The following is a 17,623-nucleotide window of genomic DNA, read 5'->3' as shown; positions in this document are numbered from 1 at the left end:
TCTCACAGATTTCAATATCCTGTATTTTCATTTTCATTCATTTCAAAATTTTATCTAATATCTCTTTTGATTTCTTCTTTGGTCAGTGAATTATTTAATAGTTTTTAGTTTAATTTTCAAATGTCTGGGAATTTTCCACATATTCTTCCTTTATTGATTACTAATTTAATTCCATTATAGTCAAAGAACATATTTTACATGATTTCAATGGTGTTAAATTCACTGAATCCTGTTTTATGGCCCAGAATATAATTTATCTTGGTGAATATTCAGTGTGCACTGAAAAATAATGTGTATTATACTGTTAATGGGTAGAGTATTCTATAAATGTCAAGTAGGTCAAATTGGTTGGTAGTGTTGTTTGAGTCTTCTACATTCTTACTGATTTTCTGTCAACTTGTTCTATCATTTACTGAGAGAGGAGCCTTGAAGTCTCCAAATATAATTATGGGCTTGTCAATTCCTAATTTCAGGTCTATCATATTTTGCTTCATGTAATTTGAAGCTCTCTATTAGGATTGCTATGTCCTCTTGATGAATTGACCCCTTGACTATAAGAAATATCCTTCTTTATCCTTGGTAATATTCCTTTTTCTCAAGTCTACTTTTTCTGATATTAATATAGTCTCTCCAGCATTCTTTTAACTAGTGTTTGCTTGGTATATCTTTTATCATATTTTTACTTTAAACTGTCTCTGTTTTTATGTTTGGAGTGGGTTTAGAGCACATAATTGAGTGTGATGGTTAATTTTATGTGTCAACTTTGCTAGGCTATGGTACCAATTGTTTGGTCAAACACCAGTCTAGTTGTTGTTGTGAAGGTAATTTTTAGATGAGGTTAACATTTAAATCAGTAGACTTCAATTAAAGCAGATTGACCTACCAAGTGTGGGTGAGCCTCATCCAGTCAGTTGAAGGCCTTAAGAGACTGAAGTCCCCCAAGGAAGAAGTAATTCTGCCTCCAGATTGCCTTCAGACTCAAGATTGCAAAATCATTTCTTCCTGATGTCTCCAGCTGTTGGCCTGCCCTGAACATTTTGGACTTGCCAGCTCCACAACTGCATGAACCAATTCCTTAAAGTAAACCTCTCATCCTGTTGGTTCTGCTTCTCTAAAGAACCCTGACTAATACATTGGGTTTTGCTTTTTTTATGCAATGTGATGATATCTGACTTTAACTGAAGTGTTTAGACCATTTACATTTAATGTAATTATGGATGTAGTTGAGTTTTCTGTCATCTTGCTATTTGTTTTATATTTAATCCTTCTGTCCATTCTTTTTTTTTCTTCTTTTCCTGCCTTCTTTTGAACCAAATGAGTAATTTAAATTTTTATTTTATCTCCATTATGGCTTATTGTTCTACCTCTTTGTCTCTCTTTAAATGGAAATCTGGGGTTATTCCTTATTCCAGTGTGAGATATCTATATCTATATAGAGAGATATAGAGATATAAAACTTATTACAGCCTACCTTCAAATATTATACCACTTCAGGTGTAGTAGAAGACCCTTACAACAGTATACATCTACTTCCCTTTTCCTAAGTTTTATGATATTTGTGTCATATATTTTACTTTTATAGATCTACTAAATCCCACAATAAATTGTTATTTTGCTTAAGTAGTAAATTCTTTTGAAAGAGTTTTTAAAATGAGGGGAAAAAGTTATATTTACTTATATATTTACTATTTCCAGTACTCTTCATTAATCTGTTTAAATTAAAATTATCTTCTACCATTTTATTTTACATAATTTTCAACAAGGAGTCTTCTGTAATTTTACTCTTTGTTCTTCTGTACATAATTTGTAATATTTCTCTGGATGCTTTTAAGATTTTCTTTTTATCTCTGTGTTTCAGCAATTTGATTTTGATGTACTTTGGTGGGGTTTTCTTTGGGTTTATTCTGCTGTGGTTTGTTGAGCTTCTTGGATCTGTGGGCTTATAGTTTTCATTGAATTTGTAAATTTTTCAGACATTGTTTTATCAAATATTTTTCTGTCTCCTCCACCTCCTTCTGGGAATCCAGTTACTTGTATGTTAGAATGCTTTACATTTTACTAGAGGTTGCTAATCCTTTGCTCATTTTTCTGTATCCTTCCTCACTGGCCTTCATTTTGTTTACTTTCTATTGCTATATCTGCAAGGTTGTTAATTTTTTATTCTGCAGTGTCTAATCTGTTAATCTCATTTAATGTATTTTTCACTTCAGATATTATATTTTTCATGTCTATATGTTCCCTTTGGGTTTTTAAAATATATATTTCATTTCTCTATCCATCATGCTCACATTTTCCTTTACCTGCTTGAACATATGGGATATGTTTATAATTGTTTTATAATTATAATAACTGTTATTTCTGGTTCTGATTCAACTGATTGATTTCTCTCCTGGTATTTGGTCATATTTTCCTGATTTTTTGTATGTCTGAAAATGTTTGACTTAATGTAGGATATTTTTAATATATTGTTGATTGCTGGATTTTCTTGTATTTGTGACTCCCAGGTAAGTTATTTAGAATTAGTTGGATCCTTTTGAGGCTAACTTTTAAGCTTTGTTATGCTGATCAGAATTTAATTTAGCCCAACTACTAAGGTAATAGCCCTCTGAGGATTCTATCTAATACCCTGTGTTTTTTCAAGATCTTTTCTCTAAGGCTGGTGGGAAGACAAACTATTCTTGTTGTGTGAGCTCTAGGAACTTTTCTGTCTACTACTCTCATAGGTCATTTCCTCTCACTCATGAACAAATTAATACTCAGCCAAAGAATCAAGGGTATCCCCATGTAGATTTCCCAGGCTCTTTCTCTTGCATCTCTCTTGCCATCTTACTTTCTCCCACAAATTTCTGTTGCCTTGGCTTTTCTGAACTCTGACTTGTGTCTCCTCAACTCAGACTGAGTTGGGTATGTTTAGGTTTTCAGTCTCTATGGTCTGTCCTGGTTAACTGACTCTGGGTAGTAAGTTGTTAAAATCATAGTTTGTTTGCCTTTCAGGAATCATAGTCCTCTGGTGTCTGTTGTCAAATGTCTAAAAACTATTGAATATATAACTATAATTATATAGATATAATTTATTTCTTCTTGTTTAAAGTGAGAAGATAAATCGGTCTTTGTTATTTAACATTGGTCAGAAATAGAAATCTGGAGAAATTTTTTATTCCAGTGTTTTTCTGACAACTAATAATTTAATTATAAATTGTGAACCTTTTATAATATAGGGATATATGTTTTAATGGTGAAAATCAGGATAAATGTTCATGTGTGCATTATTGCTATCATGCCAGCTATACAAAATCATAGTATAAAAAGATATTGTGGTCCTAATTGTGGGTATCTTTAGATGCTAGGACTATACAGCATGTTTTTTGTCTTCTTTTTTTTTTATATTTTCCTAATGTTTTATAGTGGAAATTTAGAAATTGCTTTTATTTTAGAAAAATGAACTTTATTTTAAAATTATTAAAAAATACTTTTATGCTGAGAAAGCAAACCTAGAATAGAAAGCGCTCAGCTATAAAAATGTATGTAAATGAATTAACATGCATATGCAGATTACCTCTTTAGGTGCCCAATCCTGGGCTTGACATTCTCCCCTCATATTGTACTTATTTCCAAAATATAATTGGGGCTTATAGTAAGCACAGATACAATAAAATAATAAAATCAAGATGGAGATACAAGTTCAAAATACAGGAAATAAAGTGAGTGGCAAGTGTACGGGTTGAGTGGAGAACGGTGGGAGGGGCATGGAAAGGAAGCAATGTAATTTTAACAGAAAGCCTAGACTCAGGGTAACTTTGGAAATGGAACACAAAATTTATCTGTGAGCTTACTGGCAGCCAGAACAAAGAGGGAAAGAGGGGGATTTGGAGCTTGCAGAGTTAAATCAAAAATTAGCTCTTCTGAAGATTCCTTTTTCAATTTTGTATTTTTCAGTTCTGACTTCTAAAAGATTTTCACATAAATGAGATCAAAGAAACGCTCAACAGATAGAAGTGTTGTGCTTAGCTCTTTGAGGACAAAAGAGAATGCCAGGCATAGACCCTTTGCTTAATGAAACTGGGATCCAAGAAGGTAGGGAAGACACATGCATAAACCTGGAATAGTTTGAGACTAAAACGAGACAGCGTATGATTGAGCTTAAAGTCAAAAGCCTGCAAGATTCCAGTTAGAGGTCGACCTTTGGTTCTTAATGGATGCGTGAGGATGGCTAAGCGCAGGGGAAGGAAAAGGCATTCTAGAGGAAATGCACAACAGAGGAAGGCCAAGAGGGAGGTGAGGGCATTGCACATGGCCTGGGAAGGTGCTGAATGTGACCGTTGGGAGCAGCAGGGATGTGGAAATAAACTCACTGCCTCTCAAATGAGAGATTATTCCATTCAAGTCACACCAGTAGTCCTGAGTGTCATGGTGGAGGAAGCATTGACCATAGACCCACAGGCTCTCAGTTTAAATCCTATCTTGGCTAAATTAAAGGAATTAAAGGAAAGAAATGCAATACCTACCACCTTAAGGCTTCAATAGAGCTAAATGAAGTTTCATATTTTAATACATGCTATGCACCAGGCTCTGTCATACGTATTAAGGTGTTTTGTTGTATTTTAAAAGAATGAAATAATGCCATTTGCAGCAACATGGATGGACCTAGAGATTATCATACTACGTGAAGTAAGGCAGACAGAGAAAGACAGCTATAATATGATATCTCATATATGTGGAATCTAAAAAATGATACCAATGAACTTATTTACAAAACAGAACCAGACCCACAGATGTAGAAAACAAATTTAGGTTACCAAAGAGGAAAGGGCAGGGGAGGGATAAATTAGGAGTTTGGGATTAACATAAACACACTACTATATATAAAATAGATAACCAACAAGGACCTACTGTATAGCACAGGGAACTATACTTGATATCTGGTAATAACCTATAAGGGAAAAGAATCTGAAAAAGAATAGATATGTATATGTATAATGAATCACTTTGCTATACACCCGAAACTAACACAAAATTGTAAAGCAACTATACTTCAATAAAAAAATAAATAAATAAAAATAATAAAACACCTCACACACAGGAGGGAGTGCTTTTGAGTCCAAACATAGTCTTCACAATTTTTATAATATACTGATGTCACAAGGCATTTTTGGCCAGCAGAACTAAGATTCAGAATTTCTCATGGAAAGTTTCTGACTCTGAGCCCACAATTTAGCATAGAAATTTTGTTTTGTCGATTACTTCAAAGAGGAGTTTGGTTTTGTTGAAAGGGCTAGGAAGACAGCAGAACAGATGCAGTTTCTAGTCTGGCTTTAATTTGAACCTGAGTTTGAGAGCCTACGGTTAGAAAATTGAGGGCCTGAAACATTCATCTTGCTGGTGTGTGTGTATGTGTGTGTGTGTGTGTGTGTGTATTGTTGTTGTTTTTGTGTCGAGTCCTCTGGAAAGAGAAGCAAGCTGCTCTGGGATTGAATAAGAGAAACCATGAGTTTCTTTGAACAGCCATGACCAGCGTTGGCCCTTGTACCAGCCAGGGTCCAGTCAGGAAAACACAAACCACACGGTTTCAGCTAAAAATTCAATAAAACACCTTGATTACACAGACACTGGAAGACTTAAAAAGCAAAAATGGAAACAGTGAGGTCACATAGCAGTAATACCTGTAGGAGGCAGCTGCCACGCCTAGGGCCGGTGAACAGAGGGTAGGTATTAGGATCTCAGAATCCAGGAGCTCAGAAGAGAAGAGACCCGGTGGACCAGAGACCCAGACCTCCGAGGCACGGTTGATTCCCAGCTCTGGCTCAGGGGAGGGACCCTGGGAGCTGGGGCTCCCACCGTTGGTTGACTCCAACAGTGGCTGTAGGGAGGAAGGACAATTGCCAAGTTGAAGCAAGGCTGAGAGGCCAGCAAGCCGAGAAGGTAGCAAACCCCTTCTGCCTTCATCACCCTGCAGTCTGCCTCCAGCACCCCCTAACGGCAGGTCCTAAGGTGGCACCAGCTGCAGGCCCGAGGGGTGCGGAGCGCCAGCCCGGGGCACGGAGCGGCCTGGAGAAGAGGCCGGTGTGAATGAGACCCAGAGCATGACCAGGTTCCTTTCTGGGGTCTCACACTGGCCAGCACAGGATGGGAGTGCTCTCCGGCTGTGTGAAAATGAGACGCAACAGGCCTCTTCTTGAGGAACGACTGTATAGGCTGTGTGCCGAGATGAAAGCATGCACGTTTCTTTCTTTACTTCATCCTGACAGTAACCAAGAGATGAGTATTACTAGTTACGTTTTACTAGTAATACTAGTAAAGTAGAGGATCTGAAGCCCGGAGAGTTTATGCAACTTTCGAAGGGTTGCAAAGCTAGTAGGTGGGAGAGAGAAAAAATAAACGGAGAACTCAGTGACTCCAACATAATTCCCTTTTCACTCACACGAACCTGACTTACACACCCATCAGGCAATTACATCTTTCCCGCTAATGGGCGAGTTCCATGAGGTCAGGACCACGTAGGACCTGCTGGAAGGTGCATGCAGGTAACCGGCACCGGGTACACAGATGTTCTCTAAACAACGGTTGAATAAACAAATGAATATGTTTAACTCCCTTTAGTCTTCTTTTAGTGTGATAGGAAAATGTCCACATATATAATTTGATACCCAAACACAGATAAATCATGGGTAATCCATGTGTATGTCTAAAATGTATTTTAGCACTGCACCAAGGAAAGCAAATGCTTTTGAAGCCAGGGGCGGGGGGACGGGACACGTGACACTAACGTGCTCGTCTTTCCTTCTTCTGAGGGACAACATGTAACCTTAAAATGAGGCAATGGGAATACACATGTGATCTCTGAATTAACCATCCCATTGAACTCTGGTCTCTTCCTGCCCCTCCCCCAGCCCATCCCCCACCCAAGCACAGCCTATCATTAGCTGCTCTCTGGAATCGACAGTAGAGTAATTTGAACTCTGGCTCCCAAGGGCCTATTCTTTTACTTCCTGCTGTAGGAATACGGGCATATTGATTAGATATCAGACCGTAATGGGCTTCCAATCTCTCTGCCTTAAGATATATGACGGAGATGACAGGAAACAGATACCCTGTTACTACTTGTAAATACTCTGGTTGAACAAAATGGTTGCTAACCACTTCGGTGCCGTGTACTTTCACCACCAGGAAGAAGCTACTATAACACTCTTTCCAGTATAATTTCCTGGAAAAGGAAGGCCTGGAATTTCCAGGACTGTCATCGACTCTGGAAACTCTGCAGGAAGGAAGACTTCCCTTCAGAGTGAACCCTTGAGAGTTGATCCGATTGCTCAGATGCAAACCCAATAGCATCTTCAGCCCGTTTGCCCCCATGTGACAGCTGTGAGGGAGGAGGGGTTGGAGGCTGAGCAGAGGCCAGAGCAGGGCTCCTCCCCTTATACGTAAGACCTAAAGTCAGTACTTCTAGGGGCCTCAACTTCCTCATCTGTGAAATGCGGAAACAATCCCATTCCCAGCACCCCTGCAAAGATCGAGTACAGCAGTGCATCCAGAGGAGCTAGGACGGTGCCTGGTGCCTGCTTCATTCTCCTGCCTTCCCCCACCCCTGCCTGCCCCTGGAAATAGCAGATTTCCCGTTGCTGGAATTACGACAGTCCTTTGGGTTGGGGAAGAGGCAGCCATGCACAGCATAGCTCCTAGTGTGGCACAGTCCAGGCCCCCAAAGAGCACACCGTGGTGGCATCTGTAGGCAAATGGGCCAAAAGTCCCAAGCTGAGCTGAGCTTTGTCAGCACGGGAGCGAATCCTGGTTCCACATTGCCGATGGCAGCCTGGCCCAGGCACTGATAACTGCCTGTTCGAAGTTGACCCGGGTTTGTTTGGTGGGTTTTGCCCACTCCCTGCACCAGGCCTATGACGTTTGTGTTAGCAGGACCCTGACTCACAGCTTGATCACTGCAGAGGTAGATGCGAGTTGACTGGTGGCATCTTCCTCCTCCTGGGGGCCCGGCAGACGCCAAGGAGAAGCTTCCACGCTGCCCTCCCTGATATGGGTTTGATTTTGCACAGGAGGGTGTGTCTTCTACTGCATCATCCATTTCCTTCCCTTTTCTTATCACAGCAAAGAGGACTCAAAAACAAATTGAACGCTGGTTCCAGAAGGATTCCAAAGGATGACTGTAAACTTTTAAGGGGGAATAAAATGCGAGTTTATACATTTTTAATTATGCCGGGCCTGAAGCTCATACTCATTTATTACTAGTGATATCAGCCAATTATCTGCCACTTCTCTAATCTTTGCCCTGCAAACAGACGTGACCTCTGGTCAAGTAAGATAAATAGAGGATTAAAAATGGCTACCTGCTGAGAACTGATTGAAAAAGAGGGAACAAAACGCCAGGAGCTCAAGTTAATCCTGGACTCTTTCCCAGCCTTTTCTAGGCTTTTGCTTCTGTGGGTGAAGACAAACTCAAGTGGACCCAACCTCCTCTTTGCTAACATTTCCCTGTTTCTCCTTCCTCCCCTGCCCCCATTAGAGTAAGGAGATCAATAAAACCAGCCTTGAGAGAGGAAGGAAACGATCTCCAGGCTGATATCAAATGCCATATCTCCGCAGCATGTGGAAGAGGGCCAGTGAGCAGTGAGTGACCTGCCTGCACATTCCAGAAACACCGAATTCATATTATTGGCTTCATCAGCGTTGTCCCTCCTGGAGGTTGCTCTTAATTAGCCCAGGAGACGATTAAAGAAAAGAACTATGACCGTTAGCTTCAATACAGAGGGATCTGGCCAAGAAAGAAGCAGAGACACAAAATGATGGGCGCCATTGATCCAGTGCTCTGTTTGGACCAGGCCCCGTGCTCAGTTCCTGAGGTGCAATATCTCCTTTCATCCTTGTAACAACTCTTTGAAGACAGTCTTGATTATTCCTGTTCTACAGATGAGCATAACTGAGGCTTGAAGTTAGGAAGCTTGTCCTCATTTGCACCGCTGATCATTCACACAGACGTCTGCCCGACCCTTCCCCAGCACCCCAAATCCCAAAATGAAGGCTGACTCTGAGTCCCCATCATGCTACTTGCTCTCCAGCAGCAGAATAAAGGAGGAGGTACAGAGAGGTCATTTAATCCAGCCACTGATTTTTCAGATGAGGAAGCATAGTTCAGAGATAGAAAGTGACTTTCCCAAGGTCACACAGCAGAGCTATGACTCCTGATTCTGGACTGTCAGCCCCAGGCTTTTGGCAAAGATAAAACACACTTGTCTGGGCTTCCCTGGTGGCGCAGTGGTTGAGAGTCTGCCTGCCAATGCAGGGGACACGGGTTCGAGCCCTGGTCTGGGAGGATCCCACATGCCGCGGAGCAGCTGGGCCCGTGAGCCACAATTGCTGAGCCTGCGCGTCTGGAGCCTGTGCTCCACAACAAGAGAGGCCACGATGGTGAGAGGCCCGCGCACTGCGATGAAGAGTGGTCCCCACTTGCCACAACTGGAGGAAGCCCTCGCACAGAAGCGAAGACCCAACACAGTCATAAATAAATAAATAAATAAATAAAAGAACGTGAATTTCTAAAAAAAAAAAAAAAAAAAAAAAAACACACTTGTCTGCTGTGCCTGCATCATTCCCTTAGACATTAGCAGGAAATACACAACTCCTCAATGACATGGAACTATAAGGGCCAGAAAAATGGAACTATAAGGGACAGAAGTTTGACATAATACAAGTGAATTTCATGGGTTATTTTATTTATTCAACAAACGTTTATTCAGCACCAATTATATATAAAGCATGGTTCAGGTGCTGAAGTTTTGGCAATGAAAAATAGGTATATACTAAAAGTGTGTGTGTGTGTTTCTTTTCTTACTTTCAAGTAGTTACACTAGAGTTAAATTTGAGCTTATAAGTAAAATGAGGTAAACAAGATTTTTAAAAGATTAATAAAAACTGCAACTACCTATAGACATGCATTACAAATTAAGGCATCAAAACATACATTTGCTTCAGAATTTATCTTGGTCACCCAATATGCTTTTTACAGTATTGAATGAATCAAGTTTTTTTGAATTTGCTAGTTGTAAAAGTAAATAAAAACAAACTAAAGTAAAAGCACTTCTAAATTAGATGTTCTTACCTATGAGTAAAATGCTGAGTATTTTAGAAAGAAGGAATAATGACATGATCATTTGCTGAGTACTTACCGGGGATTCCATAGACATTACCTCACTTAATCCTCTGGAAACTCTTGCAAGGTGCTATTATCTCCATTTTACAGATGGAAAAATGAAAAGAGTAACAGAGTCTCACTAAGACCTGACAGCAAAGAAATAGCCAAGTTAATTGCAGAGCTGATATTTTAGGTAAGATACCTCCCCGCTTACCCACAAGAGGTTTGTTAAGGTTATATAATAAAGATAACATCACAGTGATAAAATAATAATCATATATTAAGCATTTGCAGTGTAGCAAGTATTATGCTAAGCACATTTCAGACATTATCCTATTTGATCCTCACAACAAACCCAGGAGGGAAGTACTATTATTAGCTCCATTTTACAGAGAAGAAAACAAAAAACACAGAGAGGGTAGGTAACCTGTCCAGGGTTACACAGCTAGTACAAAATAGAGACAGGAACCAAACCCAGTAAGTGCAGCTCCAGCCATACACTCTTTCTTTTTTAAAAAAAGAACATCTTTATTGGAGTATAATTGCTTTACAATGTTGTGTTAGTTCCTCCTGTATAACAAAGTGAATCAGTTATATGTACACATATATCCCCATATCCCCTCCCTCTTGCATCTCCCTCCCACCTTCCCTATCCCACCCCTCTAGATGGTCACAAAGCACCAAGCTGATCTCCCTGTGCTATGCAGCTGCTTCCCACTAGCTATGTATTTTACATTGAGTAGTGTATATATGTCCATGCCACTCTCTCATTTCGTCCCAGCTTACCCTTCCCCCTCCCTATGTCCTCAAGTCCATTCTCTATGTCTGCATCTTTATTCCTGTCCTGACCCTAGGTTCTTCAGAACCTTGTTTTTTGGATTCCATATACATGTGTTAGCATACAGTATTTGTTTTTTCTCTTTCTGACTTACTTCACTCTGTATGACAGACTCTAGGTCCATCCACCTCACTACAAATAACTCAATTTCGTTTCTTTTTATGACTGAGTAATATTCCATTGTATATATGTGCCACATCTTCTTTATCCATTCATCTGTCAGTGGACACTTAGGTTGCTTCCATGTCCTGGCTATTGTAAATAGTGCTGCAATGAACACTGTGGTACATGACTCTTTTGAATTATGGTTTTCTCAGGGTATATGCCCAGTAGTGGGATTGCTGGGTCATATGGTAGTTCTGTTTTAAGTTTTCTAAGGAACCTCCATACTGTTCACCATAGTGGCTCTATCAATTTACATTCCCACCAACAGTGCAAGAGGGTTCCCTTTTCTCCACACCCTCTCCAGCATTTATTGTTTGTAGATTTTTTGACGATGGCCATTCTGACCAGTGTGAGGTGATACCTCATTGTAGTTTTGATTTGCATTTCTCTAATGATTAGTGATGTTGAGCATCCTTTAATGTGTTTGTTGGCAATCTGTATATCTTCTTTGGAGAAATGTCCGTTTAGGTCTTCTGCCCATTTTTGGATTAGGTTGTTTGTTTTTTTGATATTGAGCTGCATGAGCTGCTTGTATATTTTGGAGATTAATCCTTTGTCAGTTGCTTCGTCTGCAAATATTTTCTCCCATTCTGAGGGTTGTCTTTTCATCTTATTTATGGTTTCCTTTGCTGTGCAAAAGCTTTTAAGTTTCATTAGGTCACATTTGCTTATTTTATTTTTATTTCCATTTCTCTAGGAGGTGGGTCAAAAAGGATCTTGCTGTGATTTATGTCATAGAGTGTTCTGCCTATGTTTTCCTTTAAGAATTTTATAGTGTCTGGCCTTACATTTAGGTCTTTCATCCATTTTGAGTTTATTTTTGTGTATGGTGTTAGGGAGTGTTCTAATTTCTTTCTTTTACATGTAGCTGTGAAGTTTTCCCAGCACCACTTATTGAAGAGGCTGTCTTTTCTCCATTGTATATTCTTGCCTCCTTTATCAAAGATAAGGTGACCAGATGTGCGTGGGTTTATCTCTGAGCTTTCTGTCCTGTTCTATTGATTTATATTTCTGTTTTTGTGCCAGTACCATATTGTCTTGATTACTGTAGCTTTGTAGTATAGTCTGAAGTCAGGAAGCCTGATTCCTCCAGCTCTGTTTTTCTTTCTCAAGATTGCTTTGGCTATTTGGGGTCTTTTGTGTTTCCATACAAATTGTGAAATTTTTTGTTCTAGTTCTGTAAAAAATGCTATTGGTAGTTTGATAGGGATTGCATTGAATCTGTCGATTGCTTTGGGTAGTATAGTCATTTTCACAATGTTGATTCTTCCAATCCAAGAACATGGTATATCTCTCCATCTGTTTGTATCATCTTTAATTTCTTTCATCAGTCTCTTATAGTTTTCTGCATACAGGTCTTTTGTCTCCTTAGGTAGGTTTATTCCTAGGTATTTTATTCTTTTTGTTGCAGTGGTAAATGGGAGTGTTTCCACTAATGACAAAAAATCGGAAACAGCCCTACACTCTTAATCATTATGCTAAATTATCTTTCCAGTAAGAAAAAATACAGTTTAGCATGGATAAGTGCATTGTCCTGAAATATAGTTTTATATGCCAGGTCAAAAGATTCCAGAAGGATGGAAGGGGGGAAAAAAGCCAAACATCAGAGAACAATGAAATCAAGAATTCTAGAAATATCATCATATCACAGTTATCACTTACTTCAATGAATGCAAATATGGCTTAACTGGGAAGCAATTGCCCCAGACTCTATTTTCACTTAGGAATTGGATGCATTTTTACCCTTCGACACATATTGTATTACATATTTCCTTCTCTAACACAGGGTATACAGAGAGGTCCATGCCAAAAGCTCTAATTTGTATACACTTCTGGTTAAGGGACTTTTGATTCCCCTAATGCATTTCTTACCCAGCAAGGCTATTCCTAGAGGTGAAGAACCCTTGTTCATTGTTTCCTGCAATAAACATGCCTGGATTTTTGGTGCAGTTAGACGTGGGATTAGCAAAGTTTCTTCCACCCAATCTGGGAAGGTTTTCTCCACACTGGGAAATGCTGACTTGCTTCCCCCATCATTTTGCCCTCATGGTTTCCCAGGGGCTTCCAGAATGCTCTCTGAATGCCCTACTCCACTTTATTCTTTATGCTTCAGGGCACAGGAATATTTGGCTGTAGGGGCCTTTTCCTTTGCTGCACTGTTTGTCTGACTCATAAACAATTCTCCAGGTCACCCTTAGCCAATATGAGCATCTTGTCCTCATAAATACCAACAAGCATTTCACAGAAATATCATTACTACCCATGGATGAGGGTCATCTAAGAAGCAGAAGTTCAGAAAAGGAAAAAGGGCTAACATTTTTTAAGCTCCTATCTGATGCCAAGTACTTTACATACATTATCTCATTTAATTGTCATAAAAACCCTGAGAAATTGATGTTACTTGCTACATTTTATAGATGAGGAAACTGAGGCATCTGATATGCCAAAGTCTGCAAAATGAGTTTAATATTAATAATTACAGCTAGCACTCATTATTTTCTTGCTATGTACCAGAAACTGCCTTTACTACTCTACAAATATTAGTTCATTTAGTTCCACAATAACACTTAGAGGTAAGCATAATTGTTATCTCAGTTTTGTAGTTGAGAAAACTGAAGTGCAGAGATGTTAAGCAAATTTTCCAAAGTCAAACAGCTATGAAGCAGTTTGAAACCAGAAAGTATGATTTTTAGTGGGCAGTCTTGAGATAAAATGAACAGCTACCAATTTTCCCAACAAATAAAAGAGTAAGTTTCTAAGACCACCATTTTAGATATATAAATGGAAGGAACTAGCTCTGGGCAATTGCCAGTCTTGGGATTTAGGGTCAGACAGTAGTAACTGGAGGACTGGTTCTGCTGCTTCCAGCTCTGTGGTCTTGGGCAAGACAGCTGTGGGCCTAATCACACCTGCCTTCCAGGCAGAGCTGCAAATAGCATAAGAGGGAACTTAGGAAGTGGAAAATCACAACTGTAACTGAGGTCCAAGTATTGGTAGAACCACAGAAAACCTCACAATGACCCTGCTTCTACAGAGGAATCAGGAAAGACAAATATCATATGATATCATTTATATGTGGAATCTAAAAAAAATGATACAAATGAACTTATTTACAAAACAGAAATAGAGTCACAGATGTAGAAAAAAACTTATGGTTACCAGGGGGTAAGGGGGATAAATTGGGAAATTGGGATTGACATATACGTACTACTATATAAAATAGATAACTAATAAGGACCTACTGTGTAGCACAGGGAACTCTACTCAGTACTCTGTAATGACCTATATGGAAAAAGAATCTAAAAAAGAGTGGATATATGTATATGTATAATTGATTCACTTTGCTGCATGGCAGAAACTAACACAACGTTGTAAATCAACTATACGCCAATAAAAATTTTTTAAAATATTATTAAAGAATATTAAAAAAAGAGGACTCATCCTCCTAGTGTAGGACCACAGCTTAATAGAAAGTGTTTCCATTTTAAATTTCTCACCAAAACAGCTACTTTCGATTTGGAAGAACAAACAAACAAACAAACAAAAATCCTTACAAACAGTCCAGGAAATTAACTATGTATTTTTCTTTCATTGGACTTGATTTTTAAGAAAGAAGATAGCACAGAAATGTGTAAAATAAAAGAGAAAGTTTCCACCTGTTTTGCGGGAGAGATTTTTAAGGGGTATGTACTATCGATATTGTTCTGCACTTGCTTGTCTCAGGAACATATCATGGACATTCTCTCATGTCAGGATGTGTGGGTCTACTTTTTTGTTGGTAGCTACAGCAATCCTATTATGTGGAGGTTTCATCACTTGTTGTTTTATTCCGCTATTGATAGATATATAGTGTGTTTCCTGCTAGCTTTAGTTATTACAGCTGCAAAAAGCACTTATAGTATATTTACGTATATATTTTTGTACAGTTGCTTTTTATAAATTGCTTTCAATGAAATAAAATGCCAACTTTTCATTTGACTTATAGGAAAAACAATTGAACGATTTTGTTAGGTGTATGATTTTCACACATGGGGAAAGGGGTAGAGAGTTTCACGGGACCCCCGCAGCACCCCTCTACCCCCGATTGATCCCTTCCCCTGTCCCCCCTACAAGTGCCCCCCCCCTCGGAATTCTGCCTTTGATATAGCAGGACCACCAAGGCAGTAGCCAGATCATTAGCTTTGTCCCTAGAACCAGCTCTTTTGACTTGGTCTACCATCTTATTCAGAGTAAAACCTGATTTATGACCAAAAAAATTTTTTTTACCTGTGAGTCACAGACTCCTTTTGCTGTGGGGTTCACAGCAAAAAGTCTATGGCAGTGCTTTGGGTCAGACAACCACATTTTCTTAGTGAGTAAAATTTACAGGACAAAAATATCCCCTCTGTCACCTCCTGGAAAGCCAAAGGAATGCTCAGAAAATAATCTTTATCTCCTCGCTAAAACCCAACATGGAAACCAGTTGCCTCTATATCCCAAAGATTTTTTTTTCTATTTCACTTCCTTTTTTAAGAAGAATGACCAGAACATTTATTTCAGTGCCCCAGCCTGGATCATTAGACTCCAAATCTCTTCTTAGGGTGAACTGGATGTGAGAGTGAATGTCTTAAATCAATTCTGCTATTTCTGGTTTCAAGCCTCAACTTGTCAGATTGCTTGTGACTCTTGGGGGTGTTTTGGCATCTGTATAAACCCGGCGCTGTGCTGTTGAATCCTCCTGGCATTAACATGAAGATTGTATGGAAACTAACATAATATTGTATGTCAAATAGACTCCAACTAGAAAAAATAATTGCTTACTACTTAAAAAAACACTGATATATATATATATGTGTGTGTGTGTGTGTGTATATATATATATATATATATATATATATGTATGTATGTATGTATGTATTTGGATTCGTATTCTTATTTATCTTTTTGGTTCCTTCCCCACCTCAGCAGCCAGCCTCACGCTAGCTGGGAACTGACAGTTCTTTTTGGAAAACTAAGCAAATCTTTCAAAACAGTTTTCAAGTCTTGTAACAGCACGTTTGTGCTGCTACAGCTAAGGACCTGTCAGGCCTCCAGTGCGCACCTTGATTTCAGCTCAGCAAAACGGAGCAAAATATCCATTTTGTGCATGAAATCGCCTGTGTTCTGTGTGGGAATCTATACTTCTCAGCCCCCTCTGCACTTAGCAGGTTGTGCTTGGCTTTTCCTTGAGATGGGAAATTGGGTCCTGAGAAAGAGGCGCCTTCTTGCTTAATGCTGGAAAAGCCATCCCCGGGGAAACAGAATTCAAAGTGAGAACCATGAATTCTCACTTAGACTGTTTTTCCTCGAAAAAAAAATTTTTTTTTCCTTGAGAGAGCCCACAGTTGGTAGGGGTATGATCAAATGTTCACGCTCATCCAATACTCTTGAAAGTCTAAATTGCTCAGAACCCTGACGATATGAACTTTTTTCATGCAAACAAATAAACCAGCAACAAGAATGACGATCAAAGCAGCCCTTTCTGTGCAATTTGGAATAGCACCAAGAGCCTCCAGACCCTTTCATTTCACTTATTGGGATCAATCCTAAGGAAATAAGCCTTTATCCACATTTCCAAGCACATACAAGGATTGTCATCAAAGCGTTGTTGAAAAGGGTGGAAAGAACAGGAAGAAAGAAGTATCTAATCATGGGAAAATAGTTAGGTAAATGTGGCACATCAACTAAATGGAACATTTTGCAGTCATTAACATGAGCTTACAAAAGGAGTATACAAAAATGTCACGGGAGATTTTTTTAAAGTAGGTTTTATTGAAGTAGAACAGACACAGACAAAAGCATAAATCATAAGCGTACAGTTCAATGAACACACACAGACAACTGGTACCTGGATGCAAAAATACATCACCTCAAAGCCCTCCTGGTGCCCCGTTCTGATCATTACTTCCTCCCAGGGTTACGACCAGTTTTGCCTGGTTTTGAACTTGATACGTGGAATCCTACCATGTGTATTCTTTAGTCCCTGGCTTCTTCCTCTGAATATTTTGTTTGTAAGATCCATCCCTGTTGTTGGGCAGAGTTGTAGTTTCCTCGTCTCCATTCCATCGTATTAATATACTACAGTTATGTACCCGCTTCACTGTGGACGAGCATCTGGGTGGTTTCCAGTGTTACCCGTCACGTGTAGTGTGGCCGTGATTCTTGTGTGGGCTGCTATCGGTGATCATATGCACACGGGTCTGTTGGGTATGTACCTAGAAGTCGAACTGCAGGATCATTGGCTCTACATATATTCAGCCTTAGCAGAGACCACCAAACAGTTTTCCATAGGATTGTACTAATTTTGATTTTTCCCAGCAGCCTATGAGAGCCCCAGTTGCTCCAAATAGTCACCAACTTAGTGTTGTGTGTCACAATCTCTTTGTTAATTTTGAAAATGTGCAGCTGAATTACAAATACAATATAATCATAGATTTTTAAAAAATATATACACAGAAAAAAGC

General features: G+C 39.2%; 2 long non-coding RNA genes across 2 annotated transcripts in view; both read right to left on the bottom strand.

Annotated features, from left to right (window-relative positions):
* LOC309649364 overlaps positions 1–9,237 on the bottom strand; it is a 90,898-nt gene extending 81,661 nt beyond the window's left edge. Inside the window, exon 1 of the long non-coding RNA XR_014257059.1 lies at positions 1,133–9,237. This is a non-coding gene — a long non-coding RNA (uncharacterized lncRNA). The remainder of the gene's footprint in view (positions 1–1,132) is intronic.
* Positions 1–17,623, bottom strand: part of LOC309649344 — a 979,232-nt gene that overhangs the window by 909,902 nt on the left and 51,707 nt on the right. The window lies entirely within an intron of this gene.

Source organism: Balaenoptera physalus, assembly GCF_965194825.1.
Source record: "Balaenoptera physalus genome assembly, chromosome: 19".
Classification (NCBI taxonomy): Eukaryota; Metazoa; Chordata; class Mammalia; order Artiodactyla; family Balaenopteridae; genus Balaenoptera; species Balaenoptera physalus.
The sequence above is the reverse complement of the archived record's forward strand: the minus strand, read 5'-3'. Positions and strand labels throughout refer to the sequence as shown.